Raw genomic sequence first — 23,528 nt, forward strand, 5'->3', positions numbered from 1 at the left:
TAAAGAAATTTTCTGCAATACAAAACATTTTTGCTGAGCTGTCTTAGTAGCAATTTGTTATCATAACTAATGAATTATTTTCATTGAAATCAGTTGATGCAATGTGCCATATTATTGTGTAAAATAAACTATTATGTCTTTTATCACCTCTAAGAATATCTTTTCCAAAAAGAGAAAAAAAATAAAGCATATTGGTCTACCTCACATAAAATATGATTATTTGATACTTTATTCGTCTTTAACTTTACTCCTCATGCCAATTCACATGAATTTTACAAATATTCCACTAAAAGTAGAAAAAGGAATAAGCATGAACCCTAATTGTCAGAGGGAGAAATATGAAGACTGGGAATAATTGTATATTCTTATTAAATGAGATTATGTGGGACTAGAATCCTTATGGTTCCAGATGTTTTGGAGCACAATTTGTAGAAAACTTGCTGAGCATGTCTTTTGGTGAGTTTATTCATGTAATCCACATTGACTGGGAATTCCAAAGTAATCCAGAAATACTGAGAACATGCCAGAGAGTCGAGGTTGTTTTGTATCCCTGAAAAGTCATACACTAATATAACCTTTGAGGTAGTTAGAGAGCCAGGAATCTTATCAGCTTTCAATCAATCATTGATTCTCCTAGCATCCTTAAGTTCAAAGTACATACTAAGTACTAAATTAAAAACTGATGCAGGAAAGACTAAAAATCTACCTTGAACTTGCAACCATCAAAATATATTGGGAGAGATAGAGAAAAATATCATAGATCCATATACACATTGCAGAAAGAGACCTGAGTAGCGTATTATGAAGAATACAGGAGGGGCCAGCCTGGTGGCACAGCGGTTAAGTGCACAAGTTCTGCTTTTCAGTGGTCTGGGGCTCGCCGGTTCGGATCCCGGGTGCAGACATGGCACCGCTTGGCACACTGTGCTGTGGTAGGAGTCCCACATATAAAGTAGAGGAAGATGGGCACGGATCTTAGCTCAGGGCCAGCCTTCCTCAGCAAAAATAGGAGGACTGGCAGTAGTTAGCTCAGGGCTAATCTTCCTCAGAAAAAAAAAAAAAAAAAGAATACAGGAGAGGCTTTCCAGAGGAGATTTCACTTAACTTGAGTGGCTCACACATTAGAGACCTGAAAGATGTGAAAAAATCTTCCCCTCCTCTTCAATCTTCTTAAATAAATTAAAGGGCATTCAAAGAGTGAAATTTTGCCGCAATGATTACAGTGTCAACTTTCACAGGAAATCTCCTTTTTTAAGTTCATGAGCAATAGTTATAAACCTACTATGTGTCAAGAACTGTGTTAGGAGTTCACCTCAAGTAGTTTATGGGGCTAGTTAACCAGGGAGACAGATAAAAATACAACTTCACTTAACATAGTAGATTACTTATCTATGGCTGTGTAATGTTGAATTAATTAAACAAGAAGGCCATTAGATTGAGGTGGCTCTAATGCCATGGCAGTCTACAGAAGCAAAGCAAAATCTAAGCCTGTAATTGCCTCAAGTTACAAAATCGAATCCTAAGGACAATCAGTCACAAACAGCCAACTAGGCTTTAAGCTATAGACAATTAAATAATTTCCTTTCTTTCCTCTATATCTTCTCTGTGTAAGTCTTTCCCCTCATTCCCATGAGTGGAGCACAAACAAGAGTGTGTCATGGAGCTCCAAATGAATGGTGAGAAGTGGCTGAGGAGGAAGCCAGGGATGAGGTAACCAAGAGCCAGGGATGCTGTGCTGGAATCAAGGAAGGATTTTACTTGGGGGCATGGCATTCCCTTAGATTTGCTTTTCAGATAGAATACTGACTAAAATATGCAAAATTATTCACTTGTAAAAATAAGAGTCCAAAAGATCAGTTAAGAAGTCCAGTGATCCTGTCAGAGAGAATGGCCTGAATTAGGACAAGGGCGGTGGAAATGGAGGAAGGGGAAGCAATAACCTTTAGGGAACCATAACAACACAGCAAAGTGCAGTGATTCATTACATTTAGAATTTAGGGAAAACATGGTGTCTCAGACTCCCCTCCAGATTTCTGGCTTCTATACAGGGTGAATTGAAGAAACTAGGAGTGTTTTTTACTTTGGTATGTTTCATTTGTGTCAATTTAAGTTACTATAGCTTTGTTTTAGGATTGTCTTCTGTGATTAGGGTTGGGGAAAACCCTTTGGTGGCAACCTGTTTAATTTGGAACTTCAATTGTTAATACATGACATACATTTTAGAAATTAATGTGGAGGAAGCATCTTGCTTTTCTTTGCATTGATTCTAAGTAAATAAGGGGAAACATTCTTGTCTATTTTCACTCAAAAAGAAATATTTCCTCTAGAGATTAGTTAGATGAACAGCAGTATAAAAGTACTTTTGGTATAGCTCTGATGCAATACACTTCCAGCATTTATGTAGCCAAAGATTCTTTAACATTCACTGTTTAAATTTTTAATTACAAAGCGTCTGAAAGTTTACAAAAATAACATCACTGACCCATGTGCCCATAACTAAGATTAAACAGATGTTAACGTTACGCTTTATTTGCTTTACATCACTCCTTTATTGAAACAAATAAAATATTATACTTATCTCCACACCCTCGTCCCTCTTCCATTGCTTGCTCCCTAGAGTTAACTTTTATGCTAAAACTTCTGCATATTATATCTAATTCTTTCTATATATTTTTATTATTCATCAACTATAAACATTAAATTTTCTGTTTTAAAATGATGAATAGTTTGATGATGTGCTTGTTATTTTGTAATGAGTTCTTTGTACCTAAATTTATATATATATATATTCAATTTCTGTGTTGTTTCATGGAGATTCAGTTATTATTCACCAAATAATCTGCAGTCTCCAGACCAGTCATTTCTCTGTGGTACCAGTGTATTTCTCTTGCAGATCTTTAGAACTCTATCTCATTGGAGGCCGACATTGCCTGACCATCCTTGTTTTTATCATTCCCCAAAGCACATTTCTTCTCTGTATTAAACTCAGTCTACTTACTGTTCCAGAATCACATCTTTCACATGTTAACCTCTATGCCTTCACCCAAGTCTTTTATCTCATTGGGATGGCTTTTGTCATTCTCCTTCCTTGTGGTTATTAAAATCCTATCAATCTTTAAAAAACCAGTCACATTCTACATCTCTTCCGTGAAAGCATCTCTGTTTACTCTATATAAGAAAGTGATACTACCACTTATAGCGGTATAAATAGATGACTGATATGCATTTAACAAAATACCAGCAGTGTTCCAAGCAGATTCCTTTACTTTGTCACTGATTATGTATATTACCTAATGCTTTGTGTGCGCAGAATTCTCTATTTTCTAATATCACTCATTGAATGAAATCATCAGCAACATCATACTAGCTAAGAAGTGAGAGTGAAAATACCTTATTATAATAGAAGGAAAAATCTTTGATAGATAAAACTTCTCCAATAAGCAGTCTGAGGTTGCTCATTGTAGTTTCAAAATTCAGTCTTCAACTTAGATCTTTTAGTTTAAACCGAGCCTTCTACATTAGCTTCCATGGGCAGGAGAAATGCATTGCTGGTTTGCTGACTCTTCTGTCTTTTCCCTCCACACGTACATTTGAGGTCCCTAAATCCAAGCCCATGGCTAAGACTCTGTTTCCCTCACAGGAGACTTGTGCGTCATTTTAGCATTTGCTCTTCTTTGTCCTGTTCCTTATACTAAATTTCAGGCAAATATGTCTCCTCTTGCATCCTTATAGTTAGAGGCAGTATAACATGGTGGAAGCAGATGATCTGAGTTTGCTATGGTCATGTGATTTTTCCTTATTTCCCTTATCTATAAATAATGTGTACCCTGCACACATCTGGATTGATAGGTGCCTGCAATGAAGTAAATACATAAAAGCACTTTATGAAATATGAAAGCATTGAAATGTTAATCAATTTGAAATATTAACCAATTTAAAATGTTTGTCTTCTCTAGAAAAGTCTATAGCACAAAATTCTCTGGTTTTGGCTCTTTTTATTTATAAATAATTTTGTGCATATCTTTGACATATAGTGTATATGAATTAGATCCTTTCACACCAAAAAGAGAGACATGCAGTAAATATACAATTAGATGTGACACTTTGCCTGATGCCAGCCTTTGGTTTGGTCAAGGGAAGCTTTTCTTCTCAACGCTTGTCAATATTTTTTGTGGTGATGTTTTTGCTTGTGTCTTTACTGGAAAGGTCTCTTGAGAAGCTCACATCAGAGTGGTCTGCTAGCTCTTATTTCTTCCTAGGATCCTTCAGTGATGCCGTTTTGTTTGAATTGCTGGCAGATTGTGTTCACAAAGAACTTTTCAGTCCTATCTGCAGGTGGTTATTCAACTACATCTTGCCATTTAACAGTGGCTAGACATCCTGCTAGTTTTAGTTCTTAATATAGGTCTAGCCTAGCTGAGTTTTATTGAATGTCTTTGATTGCATTCATGTAGAAAGGTATTCCTGGACATTCTTGTTGACAATCCTACTCTGGATTTACTGATAATTTGGCTTTATAGGTGAGGTTATAGATACCTCATGTGGTAGTCACTTTTCTATTTACTGGAATTATAACACTGATTTTAGAAATATTTAAAAATATCTAGCTGTTGCCAACTGAAATTCCAATCACACAGATTAATATTAGGATTAAGAATTACATTCATTATTATCTTATTTTTGATGTTCTATTTTTTCATTATTATCTTATATAAAAAATCGTCAGAGATATTTTGATATTTTGTTTGATGTTACTCAAATTTGATTCTTAACTGGACATGTAAAATGATGGAAAAGGGGAGGATGAGGAGGAGAATTGTGCTTCATCCATTCCTGGTTACCTTTCCTACTGTGTGCAACATGTTATAGCTGCCATCTGTTTGATGCATCATAGGAACAAGTATTAAGAATAAGTATGCCCCTAGTGAATGAAGCTGAGAAAGCGCGTGGCCAATAAGACTGATACATTCAGTCCACATTGGTATGTGGTTAGTTACTGAAATTTTTGTACAAAAGGCTCCATTTTAGAAAAGTCTATTTATGCTGTTATTCTAAAAATTATCAGCTTTATTTTTCTTAAATGGAAAATGATAGCTGACAGAACTTTTGTTTAATTGATTGCATTTGTTACATGATATCTTGCTGTATCTTGTGAGAATTATTTTTATAAATAGTTTGCTCATAATATATTATAGAGCCCTGTTTTTCACTTAATAAGGTTGTTGCAGAAGAGACAACATAGAAGTAGTTAATAGAGGATACTTAATACAATTAAAGATGCTTTTGTACGATGACTTTGAATAATATTTAGGAAAAGTCTGACAGCATGTATCAAAACTACACCTACTTTCTTATCATATAAATAATAAACATAAATACTAATATAGTGCCTTTCATGGCATGTATGTTCTATTCTTTCAAGTCACCACTGTTTTGTCAAGGTTACCACAACAATTTTGAAGCTTCTCAGATGAAGTTGCAGTATATAATATGGCACATGCCTCTTTTCCACAGGCAACAGCCAAAAGGTGAATTGTGCTTGGTGGAAATCAGGTGTTGTAAATAAAAAAAGGAAAGAAAGAAATTATTGACTCTGTTTATTATCAACTGTGAACAGCTGCACGGGGAAGCTGAAAGCCAGTGGGCCTGCTGAGCGCCTCTCTGAAGCTAAAGCCATTTGAAGCCAGGTTGGAAGCAGCTGGTGGCTGAGGTGTCTTGTCTGGACAGCGGGGGTCTCTGCAGAGCTCTTCAAGGAATGGGCCAAGGACTTTATAGAGAGAAAGTCCTTCCAGAGTTCTTGGCACAATTTCATAGGCATGTTTCCATAGAGTATGTTACTTTAAAAATGAGTAAAGGGAAATAAGATCAAAATAAATAATAGAATGTTTGGAAAATGAAATAGAATGCTATGCACATCTGAATTTAGAACTGTAAGGAACCTTGGGGACATATCCCAAACTCTTTGTTCTATAGCTAAGGACACAGATGTCCAGAGTAGGTGAGTAAACTGCATCAGATTGTACAGTTAGATCACCAGAGATCTGCAATTTGTATCCAGATTTCCAGCATCCATATTCAATACCTTTTCCAGATGTGTTACACCCTTACTGCTCAAAATGTGGGCTGCAGACCAGCAGCATCAGCATTTTGTTAGAAATTCAGAATCTCAGGCTCCTTCATAGACCTATGAATATATATAATATTTTAGGTATATGTTTAGAATATTTTAGGGTATATAGAATATTAAGAATATTTGGAAAGTAATTTTAAAATAAACTAGAACAGTGAAGGGACATTCACAGAAGAGTTGAGACTAATAATAACATTACCTTTCTTGGTGAAACCAGGAAGGGGCTATGAGTGAAAAGACCCTTCTTTTAGATTTTCACAAGCAAAATTATTTATTTAAAAGCTTTTGGAGAGAAAAGACTGTGTGATACCAGTCTATGTTAATGGTTTTTCTTTCTTTTGCCTGTTTATAATAACCAACTACTCTTTCAATCTGCCTGGTGGCAACTGTGCAAAACTGTGATGTGCACGTTTGACTTATTTTTCCCTTGCTTTTTTCCACCAAGCATTTCTTCCCTAAAAATGTTTACAATATCTCAATGCTCGCAAATCCTGGTGAACCCTCTTAATCCCAGCAGCATCACCTGGTCAATACTCCAGAGAAATTACTGTCGTGTTCTTCCTTGCATGGGACCAAGCTCCATGCCTCTTTTATCCAGGGTGTAAGATGCCAAGAGTAGATACAATAAGTCGTTTGAGCAGTGATGTGGAAAGTGCTGAAAGACAGGTCCCTGGTTACATTTGTACCCTGCTTTTTAATGTCAAAATCCTGGTGAGGTCCAACAAAGTAGAAGTAGATATTTTGAAACACAGAATCTCTTAAGCGTTATATTTTCAAATTAAACCACATGAGTGGGTGCCTAGAGTCAGCCCTGTGTGGCAACACAGCCAAGTCATATATTGGTAATGATAGAAAGGAATAATGGTGGAGAAGACCAGAGGCTAGTGCACAACAGACTATTTATAGCTGGTGAGTGGAATCTTCCATGTTATTTCATATAAAGTAATAGAACTACACTTATAGCTTTTTCTTTGGATACAAAAGGAAATGATCCACATCTTACAAAAATGTTCTTTTCCTCAGAAAGTCAAGTTCCTACAAATTTCGCATTTTTTAGAGAGCTGAAACATACTGATTCTTTATTTCTGATGATATTTTATCTTATGCATCCATATCTTGAAGAGAAACATAAGTAGAATCCTGAAAAAGCGTGCCTCCATCATGTGTATGGTCTCCTAGCTTAAAAATTCCTGGGCAGGAGTGTAGATAAATTTCATAACTAACAGTTTTCCTGCTTTATTGTTTTGGTAAGTGAGAAGTGAGGATTTTTCTTCTTACCAGCACTGAGTCAGGAGTAAAAATGATAATATTCATACCAAATGTGGGCTTTGTGTTAGAGAGTAAATGAAGAGATGGGAATAATATAAAAATAGGGTTTGTCGTAGGTAATCCTCAGGAATTGCTCTATCTGTGGATAATCTAGCAATATTGCCTAGGAAAGTCAGATGAAAATTACTTGTGATCTCCAGGTTCAAATACTAGCTCCGTAGATTAGTAAGGAGCTTGCTTTTTGATGAACAAAGTGATGTGTGTACTAATGTGACTTACGGTGTTGGCATAGTCAAATGTCTCTTTTCCTTCAAAAGCTGTCACTTAATAGAAGTTTGAAGACAAGCCAAATACAATATAAATAGACCAAGTGGGTACAAAAACCTGTTCAGTACTTGGAAAAGGTGTGGAACATCTGTTCAAAATAGAAAGCATTGGTTCACTGACTTAATTGGAGGTGTCCTAGATGCTAAATTTTAGGTTTTTTTCTGCTTCAACAGTTGATTTCTTTCTCCTTTCTGGTTGTTGTAATTAAAAAATGCAAAATTTGTAGGAACTTGATTTTTGCAAGGCAAAGAACATTTTTGTAAGATGTGGATCATTTCCTTTTGTATCAAAAGAAAAAATCTATAGTGTTTTTACTACAAATCAATTAGTCTCAAGAAATTATTCTCAGGTGTAGTAATAAATCACTATGTGAAATATTCATTTATGCCTGGGAGTGAACAATACTGTCCTTTTAATACAAAGGCTATTTTGACCTGAACTTGTTGGAAACCCAGAACAATTCTATAAAGATGACAGAAAATATTTAAAAACTTATCATGATGATGAAAGCCCAAAATATATCAAAGCAGGGCATATGTTCAATTAATTTATCTGCAGAAACAGTTTTCAGTGATGTTATGTTTCTTCACATTTGCATTTGAAGAGAATGTATGTTCTAATAATGAATAACAATAAATTTTAAGGGCCCAGCTCTGTGGCCAAGTGGTTAAAATTCCACACGCTCTTCTTTGGTGGCCTGGGTTTGTGGGTTTCTATCCTGAGAGTGGACCTACTCCATTCACCAGCCACACTATGGAGGTGTCCCATATGTAGAAAAACAGAGGAGGATTGGCATGGATGTTAGCTCAGGACTAATCTTCCTCACACACACAAAAAAGAGCACAATAAAATAATCAAATGACATGGCATTTTTTATAAGAATCACTATTACTATTTTACATAACATTTTAGAGTTAAATCGCAGAAATTTCTTGCTCACCTCTTGTTCCAATTTAGTAATTCTCTATGACACAGCTTCTTATTCCATAAAAATTTTTACTTAATTAATAAATAAAAGGTATGAGGAAAGACCTATTAACTCTGTGAAACTACTGGTTTCTGGAAAATTATACAACTTCGACAACAAAGTGTATGTAATTACAGACATTTGGTTTGTGTGTGTGTACACATTCATTACTCCTTCTCTTATGTATCTAGGCCCTTATTGTGAAAATTAGAGTTTTCTAGAAAATAAAAAAATCTTAGTTCTCTTGGTCTCATCCATTACTTTTGTCATCTACCACAATGTAAACAAATTAGAACCACAGAGTCAGCTCTCAGGTAAAACAATATTATGATTTTTGATGAAAAAGTTTTCCAGGAAATTGGTCAAATAAAGAATGGATGTAGGGGCCAGCCCCATGGCCTAGTGGTTAAGTTCAGCAAACTCTGCTTTGGCAGCTGGGATTCAGCTCCCTGGTGCAGACCTATATGACTCGTCAGTGGCCATGCTGTGGTGGCAACCCACATACAAAATGGAGGAAGATTGGCAATGGATATTACCTCAGGGCAAATCTTCCTCAGGAAAAAAAAGAAAGAATGGATGTAGATGCAAATGAAAAGTAGCTAAATACATAGAGTTCTGCTTCTAGCTAGTGAGTGACAGGAAGGGTCCCAATTTTAGTGCTTTCTTTTAGTTATTTCCTGATGACTAAATCTGAAAATATCGCATCTACTTCTTTAATGGTAAAAAGGTTCAGTGATTATTAAACAACAATCCATCTCTGAATCTTTAAAATAGACGCATTTTCTTGGACAACTCTGACAAGTTTCCTTTCACATACTTGTGTATTTTTCACTGTTCTACCCAGTTATTATTTCCAGAACAAAGGCCACTTTTTACATGGAAGGATCAAAATGCATCAAAGATGTTGAGAAAAGGTTACTTTGTGTTTTTACTTATTTGTTTAAGTTTTTGAAGCCTGCACATTTCCTTTCACTAAGGTTCATGCTCTAGAAATTTACCAGTTTCTGGGTCTTTCCAACATCTGCTTAGTCATTCCTCAGTTTCCAGTCCAAGGCAATGTGAGTGTGAACTATCTCAGTTCTTCTTATGCACACCTCTGGCACCAGGTGCTGAATGCGCGTTTCTATAGTCTCTGCCTCTTTACATTGGAGGGGTAACACTTGATCCAGCTTTCTTCCTATACTTCAGTGCCACTTGTCACACCTGCTTGGCATTTCCTTGTGTAGCATTCCTGTGCAATGCCCCACCAACCATGAAATTATGGAATAATATTGCTTGAGAAGTCTAGGAATTACTAGTTCAGATTTTTATCCAGTGTGATACCATAAAGATATTGTTTTGGAATTTACAGAAGAAATTCTCTGTGTAGGTGTGAATTAAAAGCAATGTTGAATAAATATAACCTGCACATTGCATTATAACTTAATTTCAAAAGTGAGAACTGAATTTGTGACAAAGCTGAAGATAAGAGACATTCTTTCTCTTAAGACCGGTGCTTAGATTCAAGAACTGGAAAATGGAAGTGAAATGAATAGCACATATATTATTAATGCTAATCACAATGAAAGGAGCAGTGGAATTTCCTGTATGGAAAAGCTGGGGCTATCATCCTTTTTAATGAAAGTTGAGGAAGAAATGAAAGTTATAATACCTTTGAAAATCCATGGCTTATGGATATGTAGGCTGTAGATTAATAACTAAGATGTGAATTGATAGCATTTTTAATCAAGGTTTCACACCGTTATGTTCATTAAAAAGTTCACTGATTTATAAAGGTAAATAAATTATTCCCACAGAAGGCTGCTATTTCACAATAGTATAAGGAGGGGTACCTTAATTTGAGATTGACCTCAATCTCCTAGTGACGTCCCCATATAATTAACAATAGCAATGTTCCAAATTAATAGGTTCCAGCCAAATTTGAAAATCTGTTAATTCAAACATAAACAATGAACTTTCTTCCTTTGTCCCTGTTCAGAGAACCAGATATTTAGCACTGAAAGGATTAATAAGAATTCAATCCAACTCCATAATTCCAGTTGAACAAAAGAAGTTCTAGAGTGGCTAGTTGACTTGCTTGATTCTATAAAACTTCCTCATAATCACATGTATACAATAAATGGCAATTTGGTGTCATATTTGCATTAATATTGATTTTCGCACTGATGAATTTTCCAAGTGCTAATTAGTGTATTATTATTTTTAATTAGCCACCAATCACTTTCTTCTTTTCTGTAATAAAGAAACCGTCCTATTGGAAAAGTTAGCTGCTATTCTTGTATATTAGAGTACCATATGTATTTTTATTAATCCTTGTTGTGTATACCAGTAAACTGTGTGAATTCATAATGATTTTGATTATTTATCCAAATATCATTATATTTCGAAAAGTGTTAGAGTGCTGCTGAATGCATCCTGTGAAACAACACAGAGTGTATTTTCAATCTCATTAATTTATTAAAATACATATTTTCTGTTCATAAGGCCCCAATACCACAAAACTGTGTTTAATTACTTCACCACTAAATTATTGAGATAAAAGAGAAAAATGAATGGGCTACAGACACCCTAGAGTTAGCATTATTTTTTTTACTTTTTGAAATAAAACTCTGCTTAATTTATGAAAATGTTAATATTTAATAGAAAACATTAGTTATCAAGATCTAAGCTAGATTATACAGGGTACAGATAAGTATTTATTAGACATATGTCCTAAATACTAAAAATCTATAAATCTACATGGGATACACATTTACGTGCAGGAAACAATAAATAGATGTGAATGACATATTTACTAGTAACAAGGTGAATATGGGAGTATATAATAAAGTTTTAAGCAGACATCCAATAAAGAAGCTGTAAATTTCAGAGTCACATAATCACGTGTGTGCCCTGGATTTGCTTCTTTACTCCTGTGTGGTCTCAGACAAGTCACTTTACTTACCTAAATTATTGTTGCTTTCGCTATAAAATAGGGCAGATTTAGTCTAGCTTACATGTTTGTTATAGAATAGATTGAAAAACCTAATGAAAGCACACTACTAGTCACTTACAGTGTGTGTGATAAATATGTCTCATTTTCAACTATGAAAAAACCTAGAGGAAACAGATCAAGTTGTATCCTCAGGACAAATAATAAAAACAAGGAAGAACATTCAAGGTAATTATTGAAACTACTGATAGTCAAAGAGAAGGTGGATATGGAGACGGGATGGAAATAAGACTGTTGCACTAAGAATGATATCTATGTTTCACTCATCTTTGGAGTCTCATGTTACCTCATAGTAGATATCGTAGTTCTTGAAAGAATGACTAATAGAAATAAATGAATCATGAAAATAGTAGAAAATTAGGTTGTCTATATAAACTTAATCTTCAAAGGCAAAGCGATATTTACATTAAAGAGCCCTGGAAGACCTATACCAGTAAAAGGAAAGGTACAATTTGACAAGATTAGTCTATCTAATATCAGATATCATATCAGAGTAGAGAGGAAACCAGACCAAAAGCCATAGTGCAAGTGTGTTAAACCAAGACATTTTGCATTATAAGAAAATTCATAATAACTTAATAATATTTATAACTTAATAAGAATATTACTTTATAGAGTATAGCTGGTTTTTAAAAACAGCCAAAACAATCAAGAAAATTGATAGCAGTTGACGACAGTAGAAAATTAAAAAATTTAAAAAATATGGAGTCAGTTTCAACAGTCTTAATAATATACAGTCATCAGGATAAGTTGCAATCCATATTTACTTCACTGTAATAAGGTAATTAATAATAGGTACATTTGGAGAGAGTAATATCAGTATCGTAGTGGACTGAGTTGCTCCCTTTGTCTCTCCCCTCTAAGTTACAAACAGTAGGACATCTATAGATCAACAAAGGATTCTCTGCACAGCACACCGGAACACACAAGAGATCCATCATCAACACATCTGAAGTTGGGTAGACTAGGCTTCATGGAGGTGGTGGAACCAGAGGAACAATGCTGCCAGCACCTGAGACCTAAAAGAGGCAGATCAACTCCTGAGACAGACTTCAGTAACTGTGGTAACAACCGTGAACAGAGGTCCCAGGAATTGAGGCAGCCTATACTCCTGGAGGCTCCAGGAACCCCAGCAGTGCTATGACCCAGCCCCTCCTTCCTGGTGGCAGTGCCTCCAACCCTGGCCTTTCTAACAGCAGAGGCTGGATCCAAGACCCTGATAACCTTGACAGTGGTGGCAGTGCCCATGACCTGAGATTCCAGGAAACACACTGGTGCCCGAGGCTCAAGGCCAGAGGCTAGAGGAACCACAGCCCTTCCCACTCCCTCAGCAGGGGTGGTGGCACCCAAGACCAGATTCATCAGGAACCATGGAAGTGCCTGCAACCCAGCCCTTTCCCTCTCTCCCAGTGGTGGCACCTCTGGCACCGGCCCTCCCAGCAGTGGGGACTGTATCCAAGATCCTAATGCCCCTGAGAGCAGCAGCAGTGTCCATGACCTGAGGTTCCTGGAACTGGCACCCAAGACTAGAGGTTCCAGAACTGCAGCGAGTGCCTGCAACCCAGGTATCCCTCCCCTCATGATGGTGGTGGCATTAGCCCTGTGGCCTTGGCCCACCTGATATTAGCAGTGACACCTGCAAACCTAGTGTCCCAACAGCAATGGCACCGGTACCCCTAACAAACCTTGGAGCAGCAACACAGGTGCTGCACACAGCAATAGCACTAGAAGCCACAGAGACCCTAGTAACAGTGACAACAAAGCCCACAACCCAAGTCCCCCCTACCTGCAGTGGAGCCAGCAACTCTGGCACCCCTACCCATGACAGTAGTGCCTACATACCCAACAAATTTGAACATATAGAGGTGCCTGTGCTCCTAGCTCTCCCCCCCACCTTCCCTCTCCTCCTGCCACAGTGGGCGAACCTGTGACTCAGGTGACCCTGGGAGCAGAAGTACTCACCATTCCGGTGACCCCAGTGGTGATGCCTGCAACTTCAATGATACCATATGCAGCAAGGCACTAGAAACCTTGGAAGGGAAGCACAAGTAGCTCAACAAGGGCACTGGTAGAGGCAGTGGAGGGTGGAAAGCTCAGGTTCTCAAATACAACCAGAAGCAGCTCAAAATGAAAGTAAACAAAGCCTTACCTAAATAAGAAAGATTTTGCTATTACAAATATGCCAACAGAAGAACAACTCACCAAGCACCATGAAAAACTATGGTAACATGGTATTAAAAAAGGGAGATGACAATTCACCAGAAACCAAACTTGAAGCCACAGAAGATTGCAATTTAATATAGAATTCAAGGTAGCTGTCTTGAAGAAACTCAACAAGCTGCAAGAAAACTTAGAAAGACAGTTCTATGAGCTCAAAAATAAAATTAACGAGCAAAAGGAGTACTTCACCAAACAGATTGAAGCTCTAAAAGAGAACTAAACAGAAATTCAGGAGCTAAAGAACTTAATAAAAGAGATGAAGAATAAAGTGGAAAGCATTAGAAATAGAGCAGACTATGTGGAAAAGAGAATTAGTGAGCTCAAAGATAGAAACCTACAAATGATTCAAGAGGAAGATGAGAGAGAAATAAAATTTTTTAAAAATGGAGAAGTTCTACCATAACTGTCTGACTCAATGAGGAAAAGTAACATAAAGATAATGGGCATCCCAGACAGAGAAGAGAGGGAGAAGAAAGCAAAGAGTTTATTTAAAGAAATAATAGCTGAAAACTTCCAAAACCTGGGGAAGAAACTGGATATACAAGTACATGAAGTTAATAGAATATCTAATTATCTCAACACAAAAAGACCTTCTCCAAACCACATTATATTAAAACTGTCCAAAGTCAATGATAAAGAAAGAATATTATGGGCAGCCAGAGATAAAAACAATAACCTAGAAAGGAACCCCAATCAGGCTCTCAGCAGATTTCTCAGCAGAAACTCAGCAAGCCAGGAGAGAGTGGAATGATATATTCAAAATATTGAAAGATGAAAACCAGCAGCCAAAAATACTTTATCCAGCAAAGTTATCTTTCAAATTTGAAGGAGCAATAAAAGTTTTCCCAGACAAACCAAAGCGGAGAGAGTTCATCACCACTAGAACTGTCTTACAAGTTGAAAAGAGCTCCCACACCTGAAGAGAAAAAGCAAAGGTATACAAAGCTTTAAGCAAAGTGATAAATAAACAGATTGAATCAGAAAATTGCAACTCTATATCAGAATAGATTAGTAAACACTCAGTTATAATATAAAGATTAAAGGGAAAGAAAGCATTAAAATAACTATAACCACTTTAATTTGGTAATGAACTCAAAATACAAAAATGGATAATTTGTGACAAAACCACAGAAGAGGAAGAGGTAAGGGTGGAACCTGCATAGTCAAATGAAGATACAAGGCTATCAGAAGAAAAGGGACCATCTCATCTATGAGATCACTTCTACAAACCTCATGGTAACCACAAAACAAGAATACAGAGTAAAGTCACAAAACATACAAAAGAAGACACTGAGAGGCCAGCCCAGGGGTGTAGTGGTTAAGTCTGCATGCTCTGCTTTGGTAGCCCCAGGTTCGCCAGTTCAATTCCTAGGCATGGACCTATATATCACTCATCAAGCCATGCTGTGGAGGAGACCCATATGAGAAATGGAAGGATTGGCACAGATTTTAGCTCGGTGATAACCTTCCTCAAGACAAAAGAGAAAGATTGGTCACGGATGTTAGCTTAGGACTAATCTTCCTCATGAAACAAAGGAAAAAAAAGAGGACACTGAGAAACACATCATGGAAAACCACCAAATTGAAATGGCAGACAGAAACATGAGGAAAAAGAAACAGTGGAAATTCATAGAACAGAAAACAAAGGATAGAACGGCAGTATTAAGTTCTCATATTCAATAATCATCCTAAATATAAATGGATTGAATTCATCCATCAAAAGACACAGAGTGCCTGCCTCCAGGAGACCCATCTTAGCTCCGAAGACAAACATAAGCTCAAAGTGAAGCAATGGATGTCAATACTCTCAGCAAATGACAATGAAAAGAAAACAGGTGTATCTATAGTTATATGGGAAAAAATAGACTTGAAGCCAAAAAAGATAAGAAGAGACAAAGATGGACATTATATAGTGATAAAGGGGTCAATCCATCAGGAAGACATAATATTTATTGATATATATTCACATAACATAGAAGCACCAAGTACATAATGCAACTATTACCAGATCCAAAGGAGATATTGACAGCAACCCAATAATAGTAGTAGTAGTAACAGCCCATTTACATCATTAGTGAATAGATCATACAGACAGAAAGTCAACAACAAAACAATGGCCTTAAGTTAAACACTAGACTAGATGGACTTAGTAGGTATATACAGAGAGCAGTCCATCCAAAAGTAGCAGAACACACATTCTTCTCAAGTGCAGATGGAACATTCTCAAAGATAGACCATGTGTTGGGAAACAAAACAAGTTTCAATAAAATTAAGATTGAATTCTTATCAAACATCTTTTACAACCACAATGGTATGAAACTAGAAATGAACTACAAGAAGAAAGCTGGAGAAGTCACAACTATGTGGAGAATCAACAACATGCAACTGAGCAAACTAACTTTATTTCAATGAAGAAATAAAAAAATACCTTGAGAAAAATGAAAAAGAAAAACAGCATACCGAAACCTATGGAATTCAGCAAATTCCATAGAAAAGTATATAACAATACGAGAAACAAGAAAAATCTCAAATAAACAGTATAACACTATACCTAAAAGAAGTGGAAAAGAGAACAAAAGTAGCCAAAAATCAGTAGCAGCAAGGAAATAATAAAAATCAGAGTCGAAATGAGTGGAGTAGTGACTAAAAAAAACAGTAGAATGATCAGTGAAACTAACAAATTGTTCTTTTAAAGATAAACAAAGTTGACAAACCTTTAGCTAGATTTACTAAGAAAAAAAGACAGAAGCCTCAAATAAATAAAATCAGAAATGAAAGAGAGGAAATTACAATGGATACCATAGAAATACAAAGGATTATAAGAGAATACTGTGAAAAGCTATACACCAAAAATCAGGATAACCTAGAAGAAATGGATGAATTCTTAGAATCATACAACTTCCCAAAATTGAATCAAGAAGAAATAGAAAATCTGACTAGACCAATCACTAGTAAGGATATTGAAACAGTAATTAAAAACTTCCCAAAAACAAAAATCCAGGACCAGATGACTTCTACCAAACATTCAAAGATTTGATCCCTATCCTTCTCAAACTCTTTGAAAAAACTGGAGGATGGGAGGCTTCCTAACTCATTCTATGAGGCCAACATTACTCTGATACCAAAACCAGACAAGAACAGCACAAAAAAAGGGAAAATTATAGGTGAATATTGCTGGTAAACATAGATGTAAAAATTCTCAATAAAATATCAGCAAATTGAATACACTACATTAAAAGAATCATACAGCATGATCAAGTGGGATTTATTCCAGGGATGCAAGGATGGTTCAACATCTGCAAATCAATCAATGTGATGTACAACATTAACAAAATGAAGCATGAAAATCACATAATCATCTCAGTAGATACAGAGAAAGTATTTGACAAGATCCAACATCCATTTTTGATGAAAAATCTCAATAAAATGGGTATAGAAAGAAAGTACCTCAATATAATAAAGGCTATATACAACAAACTCATAGCTAACATCATATTCAATGGTGAAAAAGTGAAAGGTATCCCTTTAGGAACAGGAACAAGATGAGGATGTCCACTCTAGCCACTCTTATTCAACATAGTATTGAAAGTCCTAGTCAGAGCAATTCAGCAAGAAAAAGAAATAAAAGGGATCTAAATTGGAAAAGAAGAAGTAAAATTGTCAGTATTTTCAGATGACACGATTTTATATAGAGAAAAACACTAAAGAATCCACAAAAAAACTATCAGAAGTAATTAACAAATACAGTAAATTGCAGCGTACAAAATGAACATAACAAAATTCGATTGTGTTTCTATAGACTAACAATGGACTAGCAGAAAGAGGAATCAAGAATACAATGCCATTTACAATTGCAACAAAAAGAATAAAATATCTAGGAATAAATTTAACCAAGGAAGCGAAAGACCTGTATGCTGAAAACTATATAATATTATTAGAAGAAATTAAAGAAGACACAAAGAAATGGAAATTTTGCTCATGGATTGAAAGAATTAACATAGTTAAAATGTTCATATTACCTAAAGCAATCTACAGATTTAATGCAATACCAATCAGAATCCCAGTGCCATTTTTCATATAAATAGTGCAAAGAATCCTAAAATTTATATAGAACAATGAAAGACCTCAAATAGTCAAAGCAATCCCGAGAAAAAGAATGATTCTAGATATTTCACACGCCTTGATTTCAAAATATATTACACAACTATAGTAATCAAAATAGCATGGTACTGGCACAAAAACAGACACACAGATTAATGGAACAGAATTGAGAGCCAGAAATAAACCTACACATTTATGGACAACTAATTTTTGGAAATGGAGCCAAAAACATACAAGGGAGAAAGGAAAATCTCTTCAATAAATGGTGTTGAAAAAACTCAACAGCCACAAGCCAAAGGAAGAAAGTAGACGATTATCTTACATCATACACAAAAATTAGCTTAAAATGGATTAAAAATTTGAATATAAGACCAGAAACCATTAAACTCCTAGGAGAAAACATAGGCAATTCACTCTTTGATATCAGTCTTAACAGTATCTTTTTGACTATATCTGCTCAGGCAAGAGAAGCAGAAGAAAAAATAAACAAATGGGACTACATCAAACTAAAAAGCTTCTCTATGGCAAAGGAAACCATCAACAAAATGAAAAGACAACCTACTAATTGGGAGAAGACATTTTCATGTCATATATCCAATAAGGGGCTAATATCCAAAATATATAAAGAACTCATACAACTCAACATCAAAAAGACAAACAACTCAACCAAAAAATGGGCAAGAGATCTGAACAGACATTTTTCCCAGGAAGATATACAGATGACCAACAGGCACATGAAAAATGTTCAACATTTGCTAGGGAAATACAAATCAAAACTACAATGAGATATCACCTCATGCCTATCAAAATGACTATTATTAAAAATACAAGAAATAACATGTTGGAGAGGATGTGGAGAGAAGGGAATTCTCATATACTGCTGGTGGGAATGTAAATTGGTGAAGCCACTATGGAAAACAGTACAGAGATTCCTCAAAATAATAAAAATAAGACTACCATATAATTCAACTATTCCACTTCTGCGTATTTATGCAGAGAACACGAAAACACTAATTCAAAAAGATATATGCACCCCTATGTACATTGTAGCATTATTCACAGTAGCTAAGAACTGGAAACAACCTGACTGTCCATCAACTGATGATTGGATAAAGAAGATATGGTGTATATATACACAATGGAATACTACTCAGCCATAAAAACGATTAACTTATGCCATTTGCAACAACATAGATGGACCTTGAGGGTCTTATGCTAAGCAAAATAAGTCAGACAGGGAAAGACAAATGCCTTGTTTCACTCATATATGGAAAATAAGCAAAAAAAATAAACATTTAGAGACAGAGAATAGACTGGTGGTTAGCAAAAAGGAAGGGGGGGTGAGAGAAGGGCAAAAGGGGTAAAGGGGCACATGTATCATGAGGGATGGCAACTAGACTTCTGGTGGTGAACATGGTGTAGTCTATACAGAAATATAAATATAATGATACACACCTGAAATTTACATAATGTTATAAACCAAAGGTACCTCAATAAAAATTAAAAAATAATAATAGGTACACTTGTATATAAACAAAGAAACCAATATGGATTTGGCTAGAATTGCCTTGGATGGTTAAGTGTCAATGGCATGTGTGGCAATCTATCTGTACTGTGATTGAAGTATGGCTCTTTGTTGAACGAGGTCATCGTAGAACTCTTGGCAAAACACATGTTGCATTTTGTTTCCTCACAAGTGCTCTTTGATCTTCATCTTGTCTTTGAAAAAATTGGCATATGTGATCCTGGGAAACCGTTAACCCTGCAGTAAAGTTCATTCTCTCCAGACATTCTTCTCTTGAAATGTGATGCACTTTCCTCCTCTATGCCCAGTGAGTTTTAATTTTCTATAAGATGCTAGACTTATAGGGAAAAAATCCTTTTGTATCTGACATTAGGGGAGCACTTTTAAGCCAAACAGCCTTTATATTTCCATTTTTGGATGAACGCCAACTGTACATTCACCAAGGTTTGAGTCTCCAGGACAGCTTTGAGGAAGTTCTTTATTCCATTGATCCTTCAGATGGCCAGGCTACTTCTCTTGCAGCTTGGCAGGTTTGCCTGTCTTTGAGCCTCCATTTCAACAGCTTCCCTACCTACTTTTACGGTGCTTCACTCTAGAATGAATTCACTGACAGTCTTACTTCAAGCGACCAGATCTTTTTTCACTGGAGAGTATTCTAGGCAAAAATCCACAAAGAGATGTGTATGGTTTTATTTGTGAGTTCTTAAGAAAGTCACATGAAATTTTTGTCATTTATACATAGACAGTATTCAGTAAACATTTAGAAGGAAAGAGGCAGTTATATGGGGAAAAAGAGAGTGAAGATGAGAAGAGAGACATCTGTTGAATGGAGTTAGAAAAATAAAATTAATATATATTTAAACATACCCATTAGCCAATATATAAGGCCTATATTCTAACCTTTTATAGTTTTTAATAACTCCCAGGGTCAAAGCTATTCAGGGAGCATTTGAACCCTTTAGTGTCACTTTATTTATTAGTTTATGCTATAGCATTTTAACACACATAAAATAATAGGGCAGAAATTTTTAAGTAAGTTGTAGAACTATAAAGAAAGAAAAATGAGAGGAAGAGACACAATGTACACATAATCGGAAGCTTGCTATCAGAAACTTCAGTCACCTGCTGAATGCCATATAGTCTTGATATTTTGTATTTCCCCATTTTTGTCATTAACCTAATAATCCCTATTCTTTCCTGTTCTTAGAAAAACATTTTGAAGGATAGCATTTGTTTCCATTACTATTACTCTGCTTAATTCTGATCTGATAATGATGACAACCAGAATTTGTAGGCGAGAATGCCTTGCCTAAAAAACCCACCGCATCCTCTGAAGCATTTCACTCCTAAGTCTGCTCATCAACCATCCACCAAACAGCTCTCGGTTAGTGGAATGAGGATAGGAATATTTTTTTATTAGTTTTCACCTAAAGAATATTTCTTTTCAAGAGATGGGCAATATAGACTGCATCTTCAAGCCTTGTTCAAGCCATTTGAGACATTGGAGAAGTTTACTGTGTGCGGCCATCACAGGATCTATTTCTGGGACATGGTATAGAATCTTAGACTCGATTATGAATGCATCAGTGGCCACAGGTGTCCTTTGTGGTGGATGTTTGAAAGAATGCTCCAGACATTTGGCCTTAGCTTATGTCAGGATTCTTATGGCAGAGTAAGTCATAGGTCTGATGTTCACTCCAAAGGATGATGCCACCCTCAAGACCAATATCCACGTGTGACTGAAGAAATACCAAACGCCTGTATTGTGAAAGCAGAGGCTTGTCTACTGGTGTGCAGCATCCAAAAGAACAAGTAGTATTGTAAATTATCCATCACTTTATTTCTTCTACACTTGCTCTCAAGGAGGTAAGATAGTTGTTCGATCATGTGATGCTTTCCTTCAGAAATATTCAGGAGGCCAAAACAAACAAACAAACAAAAATAAAAAAGCAATGGCATTCACTTCATTAAATAGCGGCTTAGTTTCTACAGTGTACTGTACTGTTATGTAGGTGCTTATGCTGGAAAAACATAACTGAACTATTTTCTAGTACAACAGTGAAACGGATGTCAGGCATCAGATCTCATCTGGAAGCAAGGCTTGGTTCATGTGAGAGTCCCCTCCCCTGCCAGGTGAGGCTGGGGCAGCCCTCTCATTGGGACCTTTCCCACAAGGTTGTTATACAGAAACGGGACTGACTTTACATGAGTTTTACTTCTTACTTGATGCAATTCTTCTACAATGTAAATACAGCAAAGTTTAACAACAGTAGATACTAAAATAGTCTTAGTTACACTCAGCACTTTCTGATAAATAGCTGTCTATATCTATTTCTTTCACTTAAGTTGTTTGTAATCTAAATGTGGGCATATTAGATCAACTAACTCTCAATTTCTTTTTCCCAAGGCAAAGTAATTGTAAAATCATCTTTTGGAAATCTTCTGTAATGGCTCTCTTCTTGATTTCATATGAATCCCTTGGTCTTCTTTTTTTTTTCTGTTTGTGAGGAGGAGTGACCCAGAGCTAACATCAGTGCCAATATTCCTCTATTTTATGTGAGATGTTGCCACAGTGTGGCTGATGAGTGGTTCTAGGTCCATGCCTGGAATCCAAACCCACGAACCCTGGCCACTAAAGTGGACCACGCAAACTTAACCACTACACCACTGGGCCAGTGCCCCTGGTCTTCTTGCTCTCAATCTTTTATGTTATTTTTGCTTTCTTGGAAGAAAGAATCCAAATGGTTAAAAGGCACAGAAGAGAATGGCTTCTGAATCAATGTTTTACTTGAAGTTCAAATCCATGGATATAATTCTATTTTTCCCTCAGGATGTCTACAGATTTCCTTCCTACATTTAGACCTTTTTTTTTTAAGATACACTAATTTTGTCAACCATGTAGTTAAGAAGCTAGGAGCTGTTCATCAAAATAATGCCTTTATAACACGTTTTTATACTCGCTAAATTGCAAAACTGGTACAATTTTCTCTTCTTCATATGAACCTGTTAAACGCATCAGCTTTCTTCTCTAACTCCATATTTGAACATAATCTTTCTAAAAATTATATAATCATATATTATAACCCAAAATGAATCATAATAAGACTCATACCAGTAACATAAAAATACTTTCTGGAGTTTACGTGTAATTTACAGGCAATGATACTGATAATCAAATGATAAAAATAGTACTTTTTTAATTATGAAAAATATTTTATTGTATCCAAACACAAAATAAAACATTTCTTAAGGGAAGTATTTATTTTCCTGAGGAAGATTTTGTCCTGAGTTAATATCTCTTGCCAATCTTCTTCTTTTTGCTTGAGGAAGATTCACCCTGAGCTAACATCTGTGCCAGTCTTCTTCTGTTTTGTATGTGGGTTGTCACCACAGCATCGCCACCAACAGGTGTGTAGGTCTGGCCTGAGAACTGAACCTGGGCTGCCAAAGTGGAGCACATTAGACTTAACCCCTAGGTCACAGGTCTGGCCCCAGGATGCATAATGTTTTATTTATAATTTGGAAGATATCCACAGACATTTATGATTTGCAGTTGTACCTCATTGTTAATTTTAGCTTTCTACGTTTTTAGGAAAGCATTCAGATGCAATATTCTGTTGGAATTAGAAGAAATTTATTCAATAAAAATATTAAGTGCCTGCTATAATGAGGACACTTGGCTAAATAATATGAAGAATAAGAGATTTTTGTCAGAGCCTCAAAACCTAAAGTTCTTGAATAAGATTAATCTTAGTTTTTCTTAGTTTATCTCCAGTGAAACACTTGGTATGAGTCTCCGTATCTTTCTCAATAAAATGAGAGCATTGGACCAGGTGATTTCTAATGGTATTTTCAGAGAAAAAGTTCTATTATTCTTTAATCCTGTGTCACGGTCAAAAGCTGTGACCTTGCGCTGCTTTTAAATATATTTATTGATTCAATATAAATCAGAAAATACATTTCTAATCTTTCTTAGAAAGTAGGAGAGTTACATTTA

At 35.9% G+C, this 23,528-nt stretch overlaps 1 protein-coding gene across 1 annotated transcript in view; it reads left to right on the plus strand.

The window, feature by feature from the left end:
* GALNTL6 (polypeptide N-acetylgalactosaminyltransferase like 6) overlaps positions 1-23,528 on the plus strand; it is a 1,100,859-nt gene that overhangs the window by 103,864 nt on the left and 973,467 nt on the right. The window lies entirely within an intron of this gene.

The sequence above is a fragment of the Equus quagga genome, chromosome 3, assembly GCF_021613505.1.
Source record: "Equus quagga isolate Etosha38 chromosome 3, UCLA_HA_Equagga_1.0, whole genome shotgun sequence".
Classification (NCBI taxonomy): Eukaryota; Metazoa; Chordata; class Mammalia; order Perissodactyla; family Equidae; genus Equus; species Equus quagga.